The sequence below is a fragment of the Melanerpes formicivorus genome, unplaced genomic scaffold (genome assembly GCF_026170545.1).
Source record: "Melanerpes formicivorus ecotype bairdi unplaced genomic scaffold, bMelFor1.0.p_v2 SCAF_200, whole genome shotgun sequence".
In the NCBI taxonomy this organism is placed as follows: Eukaryota; Metazoa; Chordata; class Aves; order Piciformes; family Picidae; genus Melanerpes; species Melanerpes formicivorus.
The window spans coordinates 133,207-146,975 of NW_027142552.1; the positions used below are offsets into that span (position 1 = coordinate 133,207).

At 59.9% G+C, this 13,769-nt stretch overlaps 1 pseudogene; it reads right to left on the minus strand.

Annotated features, from left to right (window-relative positions):
* The window catches only part of LOC137457790 (hydrocephalus-inducing protein homolog), a 63,320-nt pseudogene extending 56,445 nt beyond the window's left edge, over positions 1-6,875 (minus strand).
* Between the last annotated feature and the right edge of the window lie 6,894 nt (positions 6,876-13,769).

Genomic DNA, 13,769 nt, shown 5'->3' on the forward strand with positions numbered 1-13,769 from the left:
GCCAGCCCAGCACCTCAATGTCCTCCCTGTAGTGAGGGGGCCAAAAGTCCTTGCAGTACTCAGGCTGTGCATCCAGTACCCAGTGCAGGGGTACACTGCCCTGCTCCTGTTGGCCACACCACGGCTGACCCAGGCCAGGATGCTGTTGGCCTGCTCAGCCACCTGGGCACAGGCTGGCTCAGCTGCAGCCTCTGTTGAGCAGCACCCCAGGTCTTTGCTGGGCATCTTTCCAGCCACTCTTCCCCCAGACTGGAGTGTGGCAGGGGGTTGCTGTGAGCCAGGTACGGGACCTGCCACTTGGCCTTGATGAACCTCATGCCATTGGCTTGGCCTTTGACCCAGCCTGGCCAGGTGCCTCTGTAGGTTAACAAGCAGCTGAGCACTGCTGCCCAGCTTGGGCCTGTCTGCAAACTGACTGAGGCAGCCTCAATGTCCTCACCCAGGGCATTGAGAGAATGTCCAGGAGAACTGGCCCCAGCACTGAGCCTTGGGGAACACCACTGGGGACCAGACACCCAGTGGAGTTAGCTCCCTTCACTGCAGACAGCAGAAGGAAAAGCAACCCCCCGGGATCAGAAAGAGAGCTCCTGGCTCAGTGCTGAGGAGATTCAGCCCTCAGAAGGGCCTAGAGGAGAAAATGACATCAGGTCCCCCCCACACCACACTGCACTCAGCTCCCTGCAGTGAGGCTGCAGAGCCCAGCTGCTGGCAATGCCACCAGAGCAGGGCTGCTGGAGAGCACAGGGCTGGAAGAGCTGCTGGCACTCAGAGCTTCCCCCTGGCTTCCTGCCAGCCAGAAACCTGGCCTGCAGAGCTGCAAAGGGCAAGGCAGCTCCTGGCCCAGGAGATCCCAGCCTAGGAAGCAGCCAGGGCCGGGCCAAGCCTGGCCTGCAGAGCAGAGCAGGATGCTGAGCTCCTCACCTCTGAGTGCTGAGGCTGTAGTGAGCCTCCCGCTGGCCCAGGTTGCGCAGCAGCAGAGTCCTCTGGGTGCTGTGCCTGACCGGGCAGAGGGAGAAGTGCAGCTGCTGGGGGAAGTCCAGCACAGCCTGGGCACCTACAGCCCGGATGGGCACAGGGAACTCCTCCCTCTGGGTGACACACAGCAGCTGGTGGCAGTAGTCCTGCAGGGAAAGGAAGAGCCTCAGCAGGCTGCAGGCAGTGCCGGCCCCGGGGCAGAAGGGAAGCTGCTGGGCTCTGGCTGCCTGCCAGCTGTGGCATCTTCAAGAACTCTGCCAACCAAACCAAAGCAATTCCATGCTTCTAGAAGCACCCCATGCTCTGTGCTGAGCCTTGTGGGAGCACCCCCTGCCCCCATTTTGCAGGGGAACACGGGCATGGCTTGGAGCAGCTACAGAAACAAGGAGCTCTGTGTGCCCAGCACCCACAGCATGGCTGGGAGGGTGCTGGAGCACTGGGCCAAGCTGCCCAGAGAGCTGCCCAGAGCCACAGACCAGTGGGGCTTGGAAGGCTCCTCTGGAGAGCATCCAGTCCACCCCCCCTGCTAATGAGGCTGTGCCTCTGTTGTGGAGTCTCCTCCTCTGGAGAGCTTCCTAACCCTCCTGGACATTGCCATCCTGGGCAAGCTGCTGTGGGTGTCCCTGCTCCAGCAGGGGGGTTGGGCTGGGTGAGCTGCAGAGCTGCCTCCCAGCCCCCACCATTCCATGACTCTGAGAAGCAGCAGGCATGAAAAATGCTGGCTCCAGAGCTCAGCTTCTGTTGTCTGCCTGCTGTGGCCAGCAGGACAGCCAGGAGGTGAAAGCAGTTTGCCAAGGTGCTGCTCCACACTCTGCTCAGGCCCACTTTGCTTCCTCCAAGCCACAGGTCACTCTTGAACAGACTTTTGTATTCAGCCAGGCAGTAAAGCCATGAGGAGGCAGCAGTGGACACAGCCTAGAAAGCAGCACCTTGAGAGGCTGCACCCAAGCCTCACCCTGAAGCCAAGGAAGGTCACCCGAGGAGCCCCAGCAAGGAGAAAGAGCCCTGCAGCACCCAAGTGCCTCCTGCCCAGGAGAGCAGCATCTCCAGCATGGCAAAGGCTTTCTCCCGGTCTGAGAGCCGGTGCAAGCCTCCTGAAAGCAGGAGAGCTCCTCAAAGGCCAGCCCAGCTGCCCTGCTCTGCAGCCAGCCCTGCAGCTGCACCTTCCACTGAAGGCAGCAACCTCTTGAGACCTGCAGCCTCACCTTGTGCTCCTCGGGGGTGAAAAGGATGCGGTAAGTAGAAGCCATGCCAGGTGCTACCTTCTGCCTCACACCCATGGGGCCAAGCAACTTGAAGTAAGGAGAGGTCTCCATGATGACCTTCACCCACTGAGGAACCTGCAGGGAAGACACAACTGGGATTTTGCCACCTGTGGCACTGTGAGGAGAAACCTGGCCATGGCCAGCTGCATCCTTCCTTCCCAAGGCACTTCCAGCACAGAGCACCAGGCTGGAGCCAAGTGCCTGCTGCCTGGGCAAAGGAGCTCTGGGACAAGGGCTGCAGGCCCAAGCCCTGCTGTGAAGCAGAGCCAGAGGAAAGGAGAAACTGAGGCCCATTTTAATGAGGAAAGGGGAAAGAGCAGCACAGTGTCTGGGGTCAGTGTGGAGCACACCAGTGTCCCAGGGGCCTCTTGCCAACACTCCCAAGCCAGGCACCAGAGCAGGAATGGCTCTGTTCTCCCCAGCAGTAACTGAGAGGGACCACACTTTGCAGCCTTCCTTGCCAAAGGGCCTTCTCTTTCCAGCCACAGCCCTGGCAAAGCCTCTTCTCTCAGGACACACTTGGCCTGCTCTTGCTCTTCCCCCACAGCTTTTGTTCTCCCTTTGTTTCCCCCAAGAGGCAGGTGTGGGGAGGAGCTCCTTCCCCTGCTCTCATGCAGGCTGCTTCTGCCTTCCCAGCTGCCCTCCTCTCCCCTTCCCATCTTGCTCTCCATTGCAGAGCAGCAGCTTCCAGGAGGCTTTGCTGTTGCTGAGCCCTCTCTGCCTCCAGCACCCTGCCTGCTGCCTGGCAAGAGAACCCCCTGTGTGCACAGGCTTCTCTCCTGGAGCCCTTTTGCACCCAGCTCCTCTCCTCCCTCCTGCCTCTTCCCACCAGCTTGCCCTGGGCACCTGCCCCACTCCAGCAAATGTTTCCCCAGCTGAAATCCAGAGAGTCTCAAACGTTCCCCTTGCCACAGGAACAAAACTGCTGGCATTTGGCAGCATTTCCCTGCTCCACTTCTCTGGGGAATCTCCTCAGCACCACCAATTCTTTCCAAGCACAGGTGGAGACCTTCAGGAGGAGATGGCTCTGGATGTGCTGTGGTGTTCCAAAGGGAAAGCAGAGCTCCAGAAAAGCCCCAGCAGGGCTGAATGAAGCTCAGCAGGACCCCAAGTGGCAGCTCAAGGCCTCCCCTTGCTGCTGCTCCATCAGCCTGTTCCACTGCTCTTTCCAAACACCTCTCCTGGAGCCCCTCCCTAGGCCTTATCCCAGCATCAAGTGGAGAAGACAGCCCCTGAGCTCTGCCAGTGAATTGCAGAAGCAGCTAAGCAGGCTGTGAGAGGTGGAGATGCCCTCCCCAAAGCCAAGACTAACCAAGGAGCCCTCAGGCTGCGGTGCACACTTGAGCTGCAGCACGAGAAGAGAGAACAACTGGAGAGCCCCCCACATTCTCAGCAAGCCAGGGCTTTCAGAGGCAAGGCTGCTCTCTAGGCAAGCTCCTCTGGGCTAGATCCCAGCAGCACATGGCAGTGTCAGAGACAGCATGCCCAGAGAGGGCAGGTTCCTCCCACCCCCCAGCACTTACCCTGCCCTTGTTGCGCAGCACCAGTGTCTCTTCGTAGACCTGGTGGGGGAGGTAGTTCTGGAAGAGCACCTCTGCTGGGAGAGGCTCAAAGCAGCTCTGCTGCAGGGCAGCTGGCAGCTGGGGGTGCACAGAGAGCAGGCAGAGGTTCAGCTGCTGGCAGCAGGACTCCTGAGCAAGAAGCCTACACTGCTCTCCAGCCCAGCCCAGCCTCTTGGCGAGTCCCTCTGCCCAGCTCAGCCTGGGCAAGCAGAAGCTCTCCCACCTGGCTCCTGGGTGGCTCAAGAGGAGCTGGGCTGTGCTGAGCAGGCTCAGGCTAAGCAGCTCCTGGGCTGCCTCTCCAGGTTCCCTCTCCCAAACACGGGGCACAGCCCTGTGCTGCTGTGGTCACACAGCACCAGAGCACTCCCTGACAGTGCTGGCAGCACTCATGGAGCAGCTGAGGGCCAGCAATGGACAGGAGGCTGCAGGGGAAACACTCTGGGGATGATCTTTGCTCTGAGGCAGGGAGGCCGAGGCCCACACAGCCCCAAAGAGCTTTGCCAATCTAAACCTGGGAGCTGCTAAGGAGAGAACAGCAGCAGAGGAGGGAAGGCAGGACAAGGAGAGCTGAGTGCTGGCGAGGTTCAGCTCCCTTCTCTGCAGCACTGGGCAGCTGGAGGAGGACTGGACTTGGCAGCTCCTTCTGCCAGGAGCTTTCAGTGGCTCTTTGGTCCTGCTCTGGTGCTGCTGCTTTTGTTCCACTCCACTGCAGCAGCAGCCTGGTAATGCACACAAGCAGCAAATGCTGGCAGAGCAGAGGCACTGCTAGGAGAAAGTTCCTCCCTGCTTTGCCTGCCCTCTCCCAGCTGTGCTGCTGCCACTCCACAGCCCCAGGCAGCTCTCCTGCTGCTCCACACAAGCCATGGCCAGGCTGAAGCCAGCAGCTGCAGCATGCTGCCAGTTCTCTGTGTGCCCAGCTGAGGGCTTCCCAACCTCCTGGGCTGGCCAGGGCAACCCTCAAGCAGTATGTCACAGGTGTGCTGCTGGCCATTGCTGCTCCGCAGCCTCCCTCCCTGCTCTGCCCTCGGGGCTGTGTGCTCTGGCCAGCAGCTCTGCAGCAAAGCAGCTTGAGGCACAGCTGCAGCAAACACTGAGCCAGACAAGGCACAGCCAGGGGCTGAGGCCCCTCTGCAGCTGGCAGGAGCCTGCAGCCTGCAAACCCAGCCCCCTGGGAGGGCCCCAACCTGCTGCTCCACCCCAAAGCACCACTGCAGCTGAGTGTGCTCAGTGCTGAGCAACTCCTGCAGGCCTTCAGCCCCCCAAGGCCAAGGCTGGCAGCAGCGAAGGAGTCCCAGCCCCAGGCCCTTGGCAGCGACCACCCCAAGCAGCAGCTGCCTGTGGCAGCAGGAGGATGGCAAATGGCAAGCTCCTGCCCTTGTGTCCTGCCCCAGCCTGCCCCCTGCATGGGGCTTGAGTGCCAGGGGCTCAGCTCCAGGAACCCCCCCCAGCTGCAGCAGAGCTTCTGCAGCACAGCTCAGGACTTGAACAGCTCAGCAGGGAGCAAGGGCTGAGCTTTCTCCTGGCAGGAGGAACTCAGCACTGCCAGCAGCTGCACAGCACAGCAGGCCCTGGCCAGCCAGCTCTAGAGAGAAGCTGGAGGCAGGCCTGCCACCAGCAGGCTCCTCTCCAAATGCCTCCCCAAACAGCAAGGAACAGGGCAGGAAAAGTTTACCTTTGGACAGGAGGCCTCACTGGAGTCTGCAGGCTGGGCAATCAGGGGCAGGGTCCTGGCCTCAGGCTTGCCCCTCCTGGGAACAGGGGGCAGCTTCCCCACCTGGCTGCTGCCCCTCTGGGTGGAGACTGGGGGCAGCTTCCCCTCCAGGCTGCTGCCCCTCTGGGTGCAGATTGGGGGCAGCTTCCCCTCCAGGCTGCTGCCCCTCTGGGTGCAGATTGGGGGCAGCTTCCCCTCCAGGCTGCTGCCCCTCTGGGTGGAGACTGGGGGCAGCCACATCTCCTGAATGCTGCCCAGCCTCTGCTTGAGCTGGGGCAGCCTCCTCTCCTCAGCCTTGCCACCCCTCTGGATGATCTGGGGCAGGCTCCCCTCCTGAGTGCCACCCAGGCTCTGCTCCATGAGCTCAGGCATCTCCTGCAGGAAGGAGGAGGGAGTCAGCTGAAACACACACCACCAGCACAAGCCACAGCAACCCCTCTGCTCCTCTTGTCCGAGTGCCACTGAGGAGTAATTTGTGGTCAGAGCTACCAGGCCAGTCCTGGGAGCCTCCTGAGGGACCTGCTGCAGTGTTTCAGATCAGAGCATTCCTGAGCCAGAGCAGAAGGGACAAGCTCTAACCAAGGGGCTCTGTCCCATGAGCTGCTGCCTGATTTGCTGGGGCATGCCTGGGGCTTGCTGCTCTCTGGGCACTTGTTCCCTCTGTAGTGCTGCTGGATAGAGCCAGGGAGCTCTGAAGAGAGCAGGGCAAGAGTGCTCAGAACTGCCCCAGCTCTGCCCTTGCCCCAGGCTCCCCAGCCTGCCCTGGGGAGATGGCACTGCTGGGGGAGGCAGAGGAGAGCAGAAAAGCAGCCCTGTGCCAGGGCTGAGGTGCAGAGGAGTGTCTCCAAGTCTGAGTTCTCCTTCATTAGCACTTTTCTCTCTGTCCTGGCCTCACAGAGCCCTCCTCAGAAGCCTACAGAGACATCTCCTTGAGAGACCATCAGCACCAGGGCATCTCCAGTCAGGTGAGCTCCAGTCAGCAAAGGGGACAGTTATGGAGAGGAAGGAAGAATTGCCCTGGCTCCAGAGGGGTGGCTCTGTGCTCCATGTAGGCTATCCCAGCAGGGTGGGGGTTGGAAGGCACCTCTGGGGATCAGCCAGTCCAACCCTCTTGCAGAAACCCAGAGCAGCTTGCCCAGGATCACATCTAGGTGGGTTTGGAATCTCTCCAGAGAAGGAGACTCCACAACCTCTCTGGCCAGCCTGCCCCAGGGCTCCTTCTTGACCACAGCAGCTACTTACAGTTCCAGGCTGCTTTGCCTCTCTGGCTGGCTTCAGGTGGCCAGGTGCTGCCACTGTGCCCTGGAGCCCCTCAGGCATTTTGGAGGGCCTCCTGGAGCGCTGGTTCTGCTCAGTGGCCATGGCTCAGCTCACCTGCAAGGAGCAGCAGCAGACCTTTGAAAAGCCAGAACCCCACTCCCAGCAAAGCCAAAGGCTCCACAGTGTCTCCAGGCTGGGGCATCCTTCCCCAGGGGAGAGCACCTGGGCTGCCCTGCTGCTGTTTCTGACTCGGGGAGCACAGAGCTCCATTCCCTGGGCAAGAAGCAGAGCTGCTCAGCAGAGTTGCTCAGGGCTGCTCTGCTTGGCTTCAGGGACAGAAATGAGCCAGCAAAGATGACTCCTTCCAGACACACAACTACCACAGTGCCCAGGAGCATTTCTCCATGGAGAATGGGGGCCCTGCTCTTCACTCCCTGACACCCAAACTCCAGGCTCCCTACAGGCACTCCAGAGGCTGTAGCAGCAGAAAGAAAAGCAGGAAACCACTCGAGGAAGCAGCTCAGCAAGGAATGCTGCAGGGGTGAGAGCAGGGCCACTTAAGGCTTCATCCTAACAGCAGCAGAGGCTCTCCAGCCTCCTTAGCCTACAAGTAGCATGGCTTAACAGGTCCCCCTGAGTGAAGCAGGTCCAGGTTAACTTCTTCCACTCAGCAGCATGGCCACCACCTCTCTTCATCGACACAAAGCTATCAACAGTGAGCTCCACTCTGCTGAGGGGCACCAGTGATCCACAGCCAAGCTGGCACAAGAGGCACTGCCAGCAGCCCTAAGCAACATCCTCTCCCCCTTGCTGAGCCAGCTGCAGATTCTGCAGCAGCACTTCCCAGTGTCCAGCACAGGCTGTTCATGGTCACATCCTGAGCAGCTGCCTTCCTGGAGCCTCCCTGAGAGGTCTGAAACGCTCAGGAAACCTCAGTCCCAACCAAGCTGCTCTCATCTCAATCCTCCAAACCTTCTTGGGCAAATAATTCTCAGTGTGCCTGCCCCACCCCCACACTGGGGCCCAGTCTCTGGAAGAACAGAAACACTCAGCTCAGAGACATCCAGCTGCAGAAGGGGAAGTGACCAAAAGCAGAAGGAGGAATGCAGCCTCCAGCCTGACCTTGGCAGGCTCAGCCTGGTGCCGGCTCCCCAGCACGCACACACACTGCTGGCTGCCAGGACAGGGAACATTACCAGCGGCTGCCCTGCTGCAGCACTGCCTGGGACCCCGTGCTGGTGAAGCTTGGACTTCACGGAGTTGTTTCCCATCCCTCAGTTCAGAGGCAAGGCTGGACAACCTGTCCTGAGTTACCTGCAGCCTCCTGAAGCCGTCCAGCCTCTGGATTTTCAAGAGAGAGATGCAGGAATTGCTGCTTCTCAGGAAATCCCCTAGGGTTTTAAAATGCAAGGAAAGGAGAGTTGGGCTGGGGGAGCTTTGCAGTCTCTGCTACCTAGGCAGCTGCTGCATCTTTCATCCTCAGCCTGCACAGCGTTTGCTAGGCAGAGGAGAAATCCTCTCACCCCTCACTTGCAGATGGGGCAGCACAGGTGAAAACTGAAGGCAAAAACATCCCAAAGCCCAGGTGCAAGGGAAGGAGGATCAGACTGGCAGCAGGGAGACAGGCAGCCTCTCTCCCCTCCGCGTTTAGTCCCAGCCTGGAGGCAGACACAGCAGCATCCCATGGCAACAAAGAAGACCCAGAGGGATTTTGTGTTTCAGGGAGCAGTTTGTCCAGCTGTGGGGGCAGGGAGAAGGGGCTCCAGCTCCTCCGGGGGTGCCCAGCATGGCAAGTGCTGCAGCTCCAGGGGGCTCTCCCCCAGCACAAGAACCTCCCCTTGGCTAAGGGGCAACCTCCTGCCTCCCATCCTGCCCCGAGCAGCAGCTGGGTGCCGGCAATGGCCTCAGCACTGCTGTGCGGGACAGCGGCGCTCAGGCTTCCACCCTCCCTGCCCGGCCCTGCTCCCAGCCCTCCCTCCTGAGCTCAGCAGCCAAAGTCCCCCCGGGCTGGGGCTGGGGAGGGGACACAGCCATCGTCACCTCGGCCCGGGGCCGGCACCAGTCTCCAACGGGACCCAGCAGCACCCACCAGGACCCACCAGCACCCAGCAGCGATCCCACTGCCACACAGTCGCGGCCGGGCTGTGCCTGGTTGCCACAGCGACAGAGCCTGAGGCCACCCAGCGGCCCCCTGGCAACCGCGGCACAAAGAGAGGAGTGCCCAGCGCTGGGACCAGACGGCAGCCAGCGGGCACAGGGCTGCCCAGAGCCCACAGGGGAGCTGCCTGTGGAGCCCTGCTCCAGCTCCCCCAGGGCAGGCCCAGAAAGCCTCTCGGGCCCCAGGGCTGCCAAGCTGCTCCTGCGGGGAGCCCCCACACAGCTCCTGCTGCCCCAGGAGACACAAACCGGCTGCCTGCCCCTCTGGCCCTGCTGCCCTGGCTGAGCCCAGGCTGCCACTGGCCTCCTGTGCTGCAAGTGCCCCTTGCTGCCTCCCCTCCAGTCTCTCACCCACCGGCACCCCGAGGCTGCAGGCTGCTCCCAGGCTTCCCAGGGAGGCTGTGGCTGCCTCTTCCCTGGGGGTGTCCAAGGCCAGCTGGGATGAGGCCTCCAGCAGCTGAGTCCAGTTGAGAGCTGTCCCTGCCCAGGCTGGGAAGGTTGATCTCTGAGGCCCCTTCCAACCTCAGCCCTTCTGTGCTCTTTCAAACACAACTCACCCTACGAAGCAGTCTTGCTTTTCACTCACCTCAGAGAGGGAAGAGCACTGCAGGATGCACAGCCCAGAGTGGCTCCCAGAGCCCCTGCTCAGGCAGCATTGCCCCTGGCAGCTAAAGGTCTGCTTGGTTTCAGCAGCAACCTGACTCTGTCAAACTGCTCAAAGGAACTACAGAGCCTGCAGGTCCCCCACACTCCCAGGGGGGGTCAGGGTCGCTGAGAGATGTCTGTGTTCCTCTTGGCCCCACACTCCCTTGCTGCCCAGGAGGCCCATGGTGGGCTGCAGGACACGGTCAGCATGCTGTGCAGCACTGCTGCAGGTGCTGGCAGGGACACTGCCAGTGCCCTTCCTTCAGCTGGCCCAGGATGTCACCCAGCTGCTTCAGCACTCCTCCAGGCGTGGCTGGAGACCGGGGAGCACAGTGCTCAGTCAGCTCAGCATCTCCCACAGCCATGCCCAGGACCTGCTTGGCCAAGCAGAGGCCCCAGCCAGGCCCCAGCTGCAGTTCCTTGACCCCCAAACCCACCTCCTCTCAGCCAGGTGTACCTGCTGGCAAAGATTCTGCTCAGCTCCTCCAGGACATGGTTGAGTTTCACCTGCAGGCCCTTGAGGCTCTCTCTGGCTTCTGGGTCCAGCTGGAGGAGGGACAGATTGGAGAAGCCATCAGGGTCCCTGGTGCAGCCCTGGGGGACAAGGCCCTGGGGATGCCTGCAGAGCATCTCCCAGCAGCAACAGCAGCTGAGGGAGAGCAGACATTGACCACAGCCAGAGACTCCAAGAGCCCCTGCTCAGGCAAAGTTGCCACCCTGCAGCCATTGCACTCTGCAGCCATTGTGGCTCCAGAGCTGACCGGCACCGGCACCGGCACCGGCACCGGCACCGGCACCGGCGTGCTTGAGCTGAGAGCTTCCTCTGTTGGTTTATAGTATTTAGGGGAAATACAATTGATTGTATTTATAACTATAGCACTGAAATAAATACATGATAGTATCGAGGTGGAACAGATCTATGTATTGATTAGTTTGTTTTAACAGCTAACAACAGAGCCCTGAGCCATGGCAACAACTCAGCCAAAGGCGATCAGAAAATCACTTGGTGCCCAGACAGAGCTGGTGCACAAACACACAGGAGTCCAGGCTGCTGGCTGCAGAGAGTGCTGGAGCCTGGCACTTGGAATGGAGGGGGAAGGAGACAACACCTCTGTCAGGTGTGACCAGGTGAACTTTCTCCTCAACCTGGTGGCTGAGCTTAAGGATGAAGTGGCCAAGCTGCAGGATGAAGGATCTAGGCTCAGGACTGCAGGGGAATGTCAAAGGCAGTTAGAGATGTGGGAGCAGGCTCTGCAGCCCTCCCCTGTTGCGGGAGGCATCCCTGGAGACAGGGAGGGATGGGTACAGGTCCCTGTCAGGGGAAGCAAGGGGAATCCATCCCGGCCCTCTCCCCCCCCAGTTGCCCTTGCACAATCAGTATGAGGCCCTGCAGGCCGAGGGCAACGGGGAGGAGAGGGCTGAAGGGGAACCATTGAAGGAGATGCCTAAGGCCAAGCAGTCCCCACCAAGTGTAAGGACCAGCACTGTCCAGACAAAGAGAAGGGTTATAGTTGTTGGGGACTCTCTCCTGAGGGGGACTGAGGGAGCCCTGTGTCATCCTGAGCCATCCCATAGGGAAGTGTGCTGCCTGCCTGGGGCCCAGAGAAGGGACATCAGCAGGAGACTCCCTAAGCTGATCCAGCCCTCTGACTGTTACCCATTGCTGGGAATCCAAGCTGGAAGTGATGAGATTGATAAGAAGGGCAGCAGGACAATCAAAAAGGAACTCAAGGCCCTGGCACAATTGATTGATGGGGCAGGAGCTCAAGTGGTGCTCTGCTCAGTCCCCTCAGTGGCAGGGGAGTACACTGAGAGGAACAGGAGAGCCCACACCATCAACAATTGGCTCAGGGGATGGTGCCAGCAGTGGAATTTTGGGTTCTTTGATCATGGGGCAACTTCTCCTGCACCCAACCTGCTGGGTCCTGATGGGGTGCAGGTATCCAGAAAGGGCAGGAGGGTACTAGCACTGGAGCTGGCAGGGCTCATTGGGAGGGCTTTAAACTAGGTCTGAAGGGGGTGGGTGAGGAAAGCAGTCTCTCTGGAGAGGAGAGAGTGGGACACAAATGAGGGTGGATTGAGAAGTTGAGAGCCCAGCTGCAGTGCAGCTCCACCAATGCACCCAGCATGGGCAACAAGCAAGAGGAGCTGGGAATCCTGGTCCACCAGGAGGACTAGGATATAGCTGCTAGTACAGAAGCATGGTGGGATGATTCACACAAGTGGGGCACTGCACTGGGGGGTTCCAGGCTCTTCAGGAGAGACAGGGGAGGGAGAAGAGGAGGAGGGGTGGCTCTGTGCGTTAGGGAATGGCTCGATGTCGCAGAGCTTGAGGAGGAGGATGAAAGGGTTGAGTGCCTGTGGGTTAAGATCAGAGGGAGGCCTAACAAATCTGACATCCTGGTTGGAGTCTGTTGCAGACCACCCAGCCAGGATGAGGAGGCTGATGAAATACTCTCTAAGCAACTGGAGGCTGTCTCAAGATCATCAGCTCTTGTCCTTGTGGGTGCCTTTAACCTGCCAGCTATCTGCTGGGAACTTAACTCAGCAGAGAGGAGGCAGTGCAGAAGGTTCCTGGAGCGCATGGAGGACAGCTTCCTGAGGCAGCTGTTAAGTGAGCCTAGCAGGGGTCAGGCTCTGCTCGACCTGCTGGTCTCCAACAGAGAAGGGCTGGTGTGAGATGTGATGGTGGGAGGCTGCCTAGGGTGCAGTGATCATGAGAGAGGGAAGGTTTCAATATGCAGGGAGATAGGGAGGAGCAGGAACAGAAGCCTCTCTCTGGACTGCCGGAGGGCAAACTTCAGCTTGTTCAAGCAGCTGACTCGGAAAGTTCCCTGGGCAGCAGCCCTCAAGAACCAAGGGGTCCAGGCTGGTTGGCCCTACTTCAAACAGGAGCTCTTGAAGGCACAGGAACTGGCAGTTCCCATGGGCTGAAAGATGAGCCGAGGGGAAGGCTCTGGGCCTGGGTGGGCAAGCAGCTCCTGAAGGCATGAAGGGAAACAAGAGGCTGTATCCCCTTTGGGAAGGGGGGAGGCAACTGGAGATACATTTAAGGATGTTGCTGGAACGTGCAGGAGACAAATGAGAGAGGCAAAGGCCCAGCTGTTACTCAAGCTGAACTCTGCTGGGAAGGAGAACAAAAAGCAGCTTTCTAAATACATGAATGGTAAAAAGAGGGCAAGAAGAACCTGCACTCCTTCTGGGACCTGGAGGGGAACACTGTGACTGAAGAGGAGGCAAAGCCTCAGGTCCTGAACACCTTCTGTGCCTCAATGTTTAACAGCAAGGCAGGAGGAGTTCAGGGCGAGTGGCCTCCGGAGCTGGGCGATGGGGTCAGGGAGCAGTGTCATGGAGACTCCAGGCCTGGCAGCCTGAGCTCAGTGCCAGGGAAAGTGATGGAGCAGATTGTCCTGGCGGCAATAACTGCGCACCTGAAGGACGGCCAAGGGCTCAGGTCCAGCCAGCATGGATTTAGGAGGGGCAGGTCCTGCCTCTCCAACCTGATCTCCTTCTATGACCAGGTGACTGCCTGGTGGGTGTGGGGCAGGCTGTGGATGTGCTCTGCCTGGACTTCAGCAAGGCCTTTGACACCGTCCCCCACAGCAAACTGCTGGCCAAGCTGTCAGCCCCTGGCTGGGACAGCAGCACTCTGAGCTGGGTTAGGAAGTGGCTGGAGGCTGAGCCCAGAGAGTGGTGGTGAATGGTGCCACAGCCAGCTGGCAGCCAGGCACCAGTGGTGCCCCCCAGGGGTCAGTGCTGGGCCCCATCCTCTTTAACATCTTCATTGATGATCTGGATGAGGGCATTGAGTCAGGCATCAGCACATTTGCAGATGACACCAAGCTGGGAGCAGCTGTTGGTCAGTTAGAGGACAGAAGGGCTCTGCAGAGGGACCTCGACCGACTGGACAGATGGGCAGAGTCCAACAGGATGGCATTCAACAAGTCCAAGTGCCAGGGGCTGCACTTTGGCCACAGCAACCCCAGGCAGAGCTACAGGCTGGGGTCTGAGTGGCTGAGAGCTGCCAAACAGAGAGGGACCTGGGGGTGCTGATTGACGGCTGCCTGAACATGAGCCAGCAGTGTGCCCAGGTGGCCAAGAAGGCCAAGGGCATCCTGGCCTGCATCAGGAATAGTGTGGCCAGTGGGAGCAGGGAAGTCATTGTTCCCCTGGACTCTGCATTAGTTAGGCCAC